Source organism: Nicotiana tomentosiformis, chromosome 12, assembly GCF_000390325.3.
Source record: "Nicotiana tomentosiformis chromosome 12, ASM39032v3, whole genome shotgun sequence".
In the NCBI taxonomy this organism is placed as follows: Eukaryota; Viridiplantae; Streptophyta; class Magnoliopsida; order Solanales; family Solanaceae; genus Nicotiana; species Nicotiana tomentosiformis.
Genome location: NC_090823.1, coordinates 38,424,309 through 38,430,478, shown reverse-complemented (window position 1 = coordinate 38,430,478; position 6,170 = coordinate 38,424,309). Strand labels below are relative to the sequence as shown.

Below are 6,170 nucleotides of genomic sequence, written 5' to 3'. Positions count from 1 at the left end.
GATTCCTTTTGAACCATTTAACTCCAAAGTCATCCATTAATTAACTTTAAAACATGTCCAGCATGATATCAAGTACAATTGGAGGACTTCTAACCTCCTATTCATCTCCAAATGCACTCTCAAACAGCTCAACAATCCAACAACAACAATATGAAAAACTTCTAGGTATTGTGTGGTCGCTTCTTCTCCTAATAATAATATCATCACATAATCAATATATTGACAAGCACAAAAATAATAAAAATATTATAACCAACATATTCCCCATGATTTTCAGCCATATTAAGTCATACATACAACTCGAAAATAGTCCAATAAGAAACAACAACTTCTTATACCATTTCAAGTGCTATATGGTAATTCTTCATCCTAATAACCTAACCAACACATAGATAAGTTTAAGCATAAGAAATAGTGTATTATACTTACCTTAAGTAATTAGAACAAACTCAAACCAAAGCTTTCCTTAGTTTACAAGCACCCTTAATGGCATCACAACACCATAAACACTCTCTTCTTCACTTAGGCTAACATTTGTGGTTAGGTCTAGGTAAAACTACCTTGGACTCGACTTGGAAACTTAGAGAACTGTTAGAGAGGTGTTGAGAGAGTTTGGGAACTGTCCTTGGTCAAAAATGACCAAAAATGAGCCGTGCGGTTCAAGGGTCGTCCACCTCCTAAGTGGGTCCCAATGGGAGCTGCTTGCGCAGTCTCGCAAAAATACAAATATCTCTCTAATTCGATGTCGTATAGATGAACAGTTTAATGTGTTAGAAACTAAACTCATAGATATTCAATTTGGTGAGTGGATAATCCCGTCATTACAAGTATATTTGGAGAAAAGATCAGCTACATTTGACCTAATATTCAGCACATTTACGAAGGTAACTTGTGATGACCTTTACCAACTTTCGTTCCGTAACTCGCTTGACTTCAAAACATAACATACTACTATTATACAACTAAAATAACTCATAACATAACCTTCTTATCTTGTTAAGCACCCTAGTCTTACTCCAAAAGTACATGTTATATAACAATCCCAACTTGTCGACTTTCGGCGAACCTTATTTTCTTCAATTCGTTTAGCTTCTAAGCCTTACAGCCCTCTTGGTACTTGCAGTTTATGATCTTAATTATCTGTAACCTCCAAGGCAACATGATTAACTTACTTTATGTACTTTCAAATATGATCTCATTTCTAAGCTTACATCACTTGACTTACGACGTACTCTTACGTACAAAAATATGGGGTATAACAAGGAGGCAGTCACTGACCGTTCTGAGAGATCTTGATCATGGAAATCCATTGGACAAAGGTAGAGCTTGATTTTTTTATGAATAATACCTTTTGAATAAAAGTGTGGAAGATGACTAGGACTCAGAGAAATTTAAAACATGAAAGCTTGAAAAAGATAAGTAGACATGTAATGGGAGTTATACCTATCCAAAAGGTGCAACTTTAAGAGCTGCTTGCAATTGCATTTGACCACGTGCACAAAGCATTAAACGGAGGCGATGCCAAACATCATGCACTTGAAAGGACGCTTGATAGGAACAACACATCTTTGACCTTCATCTTTCCTAAGAAGCATTGAATGTGATTCAAATGGAAAAGTCCGAACATGTGTTGTTTGGGTGTGTCAAGAAGGCATAGTGCCCCAGTAGCCTAACGGAGTTAACACTATTTGGATATCGACTTTTGCCTCACGGATATGTCCTCATGGGACTGCGATGAATCACTTTGAGATCCAGAGAGGCGTAGCCAACACATTTTGAATTCATAATTTGCTGCAAAAGGAATGAAAAGAAGGAAGGAAATCTTTTTTTCATATACTTAACGAGGGTCATTACAAACCGAGGTATGGCCTAAAACAAAACAAACACAAGAAAAGAAAATAAGCATACTAAAAAATTCTAGAAAAACGGCAAATGTACTTAAAGCTCCTAGACACTAGAAGGACACCCTCAATGATCCTCACTCGGGGATTGCGAATCTCGAGATGAATACCTGACTGAAGGAGGCAAGGAAGTTGGTGGACCATTCCAAGGGGTCGAAGGGCCAAGAAAAAAATCTAGAGGGTTCTTCATCATTGCCTTCCTCTGAAGGGTCAACAAGTTCTTAATTACCAGAGAATCCACCTTCGGGGGTGGCCGAGAAGTATTGAAAGGAAGAGTCAAGACATGTTTGGGTATGCCGAGCAGGCATAGTGACCCATCGGCCTTACCGAGTTGACACTATTCGGATATCGACTTTTCTTTCACGGATACACCGTCACAGGACTGCAATGAGTCCCTTTGAGACCCGGAGAGGAGTAGCCAACACAGCTCGAATTCATAATTTTTGAAAAAGAAACAAAAATAAGGAAGGCAAAGTTCTTTTCATATACTTAACGAGGTTCATTACAAACCGAGGTATGACCTCAAACAAAACAAACACAAGAAAATAAAGGAAGCAAACATGAAAATGCTAGCAAAACAACGAACATACTTAAAACTCCTAGACACTAGAAATACACCCTTAATGACCCCCGCTCGGGGACTGCGAATCTCGAGATGAGGGCTTGTCTGAAGGAGGGCAGGAAGTTGACGAACCACTGCAAGGGGTCTAAGGTCCAGGGCACGAGCGGGGGGTTCTTCATCGTTTCCTTCCTCCGAGGAGTTAGTAAGTTCTTCATTCCCCGAGAATCCACCTTCGAATGTAGCCATATTAAAAATGAGTTTAGCTTCCTCCATGGCCTGTCATGTCTCCTATACTTATTTTGCTAAGTCGGAGATCCCTATACAAACGCCCTCCAAAGTAGATAACTTGGACTCAAGGAAAATAAAATTATGCCCCAGCTTTGACTGCAGCTTTAACCTATCAAGTTATTGGGCCATGTGATCTCTCCCCCCTTGTAACCTCACCATTTCGGCTTGTTAAGCGTTGATTGAATCCTTCCAATCCAAGAGTTTGCTCAAGGTATGATGCACACAATTTGGCCTGAACTAAATCATAAGATAAAGCAACGACCAATTGGTTTACATCTGCTTCCTTCTAAACTAGATGCCTCCAGGTGCTCGACCTTACTGCTGTTCATGGTGCCGATTTCTCGATCCCCTTATTCAACTCCTTCAACTCATCCTTGGCCAAACATGCCAATAGTTAGTAAGCCTCTTTTTCCAAAAGCATATTGGGACAACGAGTTTCCCAGTCCTTGACTTTCTGCTTCAACTCTTCTATGGTTCTTTCGTTAAACGAGAACCTTTCTTCGATCCAGATCAAGATCAAGTTTGCCTACGCATAAACAATTTGACCTTACATACAAGTTAAACAAAGATGGCAAAAAGATAAAAGATCGAAAACATTACTCGAAGGGTGAAATGAAGTACATCATTTGCCAGTGTGGTTTCAGATTTGGCAGATAAATCCTCCCTCTCGAAGGGGCGTATCAATCCTTTTAGCCATGCCATTCTCTCTCCCGAGTTGTTCGGAGGATTAAACTCCATTGGTACATTGATTAAGACCGGATAAATTCTAGATCTCATTGAAGAACTAGCAGGGGGAGTAGAAGGAAGCAGTGGGTGTGGGCGAACAGATCTTTCAACAGGATCGCCTACAATAACCTTTTTTTTCCGATCCAAGTCGGGGATTTCTCTTCTCACTGGTTCCGATCCTGGGGACTCCGAACCCTGATCCTTTACGACTCTTATCGCTGGCTTTGAACCAGGGGATTCCGAGCCCTTATTCTCTAACACAATAGGGGTGGTGTCTCGGGGAATATCAGTTTGAGGGGAAGCTTGAGAAAATCCTTGGACACCGTCAGATCCTATAAAAATTTGTCCTCATTCTTTTTGGTGGAAGGACCACCAGAGTGGAAACTAGCAAGTTTGCTCCTCTTTTCAAAGTAGACAATTGCCTGACGCTTTCCGTGGAAGAGTCAACAGAAGTTGGGAGCCTAGTAACACTTGTGGGACTGCCTTCCTCGGAGGAATACCTATAGAGGAAACAAGCAAAAACGCATTAGGAATAAAAAATTTATGAGACCAATAGTTGAGGAGCAGCTAGTTCAGATACTTATTATGATCCTTAGCTCGCCACCCCTAAACTTCCGATACAAACCTCCAAGATCTCTCTGTTTTCGAAGAGCTTGCCAAGCACTTTCCAACCCACTCCTTGATATCCAGAATGCTCTCCGGAGCTACCAACATGGCTATAAATAAGGGAGAAGGAGAATCAAAAAGATGGAGAAAAAAGGGGAAAGGAAAATATAATCTGACTAGAAGGAAGTATCCTTACGTTTGTTATTCCACTTCGGAATAGGCTCTTACTCGAGCAGAATCAACTCCTGAGTGGGGAATGCGATAAATCGGTCGAGCCAACCCTTATCGTGGTCATCCTCTGAATCCATGAGAGTCCGGGTACCCCGACTAACCATCGAAATAATCCCCTCTCCCCTTAACGGATTGGGAGAAAACAAATGAAAAAGGTGCGAAAGAGAAAATTGGACGTCAGCAACAATCATCAGGAACTAGAAGCACGCCACAAACCTCCATATGGTCGGCCCAATTTGGCCCAAACACACACCAAAATAAAGATAAAAGTCAAATCAAGGGGTCTATCGGAGGTACAAATCCAAAGGTAAAAGGGTAAGTGTAGACAAAAAAAGAAGCCAGACATGTGGCTGAAAATTCTTTCGTTCGCCTGAGGAACGTGAATGGTGACATAGTCGCTCCAACAACAATCACGAAAGATTATGGTAATATGTTCTTCATGAACAAGGGAGTCTATATTGCCGACGTGAGAACTCCCAAATTATCCTGACACCTTGTTCTAAGCCTCAACGATCCCCCTCATAATTCAAGTTTTTCGGGAGAACCTCTGGGACCAAGGGCTTAGAGCTTTGCTTCCCCTTCCTACCTTTGTGAGGTTTGGAAGCTTTCTTCTTAAAAGTGGTAGTAGACAAAGCCCTCAGAGAAATAGAAGAACAGAAGTAAGAGGGTTCTGTTACAGATGAAGAGTGCCTATAATTATATGCGTTGAAGGTTAGTCAGCTGCTGAAGAAGGGTCAAAACTTTGAGAGTCCATGAGGTTAATAAAAGAGGAGATCAGAAGAGAAGGGTTAGGCGTAAGTTAATGACTCAAGAAGAGAAACAAATGAGAAGGTTAGTTGAGGTTAAAGTTAATAAGGAGGCCAACAACTGGGTATATATAGGCAAAAAACATTCCCTTTCATAACCGCCAAAGTTGGGAAGGATTCCTATCATAACTGACCATCATTACTTGGGGATTGTAATAGATGAAGGAGTTGATGAGAGGAAGCCACATGTTCTAACATATTAAATATGGGCCACGTCAATCTTAATGACAAAGTCTTATTAAAATTCTTTTCATACTAGAGAAGGATACTAAGTAAGGCTGACTTCCACCAAAAGGCTACCACTTATCGAGCATTCGACGTCAAATTGCCCAACAAGTGGGGGCTATCTGTATTGATAAAATTTATCATTTTCACGTGGCAAGAGAGACCTAGGAATACATATGGAGAATGGAATCTGTTATCGAGTTTGACGACCCTTACTTTGGAACCTCTGACTATTAGAAGAAAGGGTATTCAAAGAATAAATGTACGCACTCGAAAATTGGTTAACTGTGCCAGGAAATCGTGGATATCGACGTTACCCTGATGCAGTTACAATTATCGAGGATTTCGCTGGCCACTACCTAATTTCCTAGCGTGCTAGTCCAAACTTCGGAGTGGCGGTGCTCTCCCCCCAATTATAAAATCCATTCTCCTGCCTCGAGAAAGGGGGCATCGGCATAGGGAAAGAAAAAAGAATTCAATAGCAAGTTATCAGTTATCTTCGTTATTTAATTTTGCCTTAAATCTTTGCTTATCCATTGCAAAGTTCACTCACATTGTAGCCGATACAGCTCATTGAGGTCGTCTATAATAAATTTTTCTTTATCATTACATTTATTTAATTTCATTCATTATTGGTTTGCTTGCTCGAAATTTGGATCAAACTGATTGCTTGAGGCCCTAAAATACAAATTCAATTTTTTTTTTCGAACTAGATTTTTGGTCAAACACTGGTACCTATGGTGATTCCTGTTATGGTTTACAAACTTTCTATTTGATACTAGGAAAAAATATAATTTTTTACAGTTTTTAACAAGCCTGAGATGG

The 6,170-nt window shown here is 40.3% G+C and overlaps 1 long non-coding RNA gene across 1 annotated transcript; it reads right to left on the bottom strand.

Annotated features, from left to right (window-relative positions):
• Positions 1–2,362: 2,362 nt before the first annotated feature.
• Positions 2,363–5,603, bottom strand: LOC104119130 (uncharacterized). Its single transcript, XR_691358.4, has 3 exons — positions 4,280–5,603; positions 4,103–4,193; positions 2,363–3,977 (listed from the first exon to the last, which is right to left on the bottom strand). It is a non-coding gene; the product is annotated as an uncharacterized lncRNA (long non-coding RNA).
• Positions 5,604–6,170: the final 567 nt, after the last annotated feature.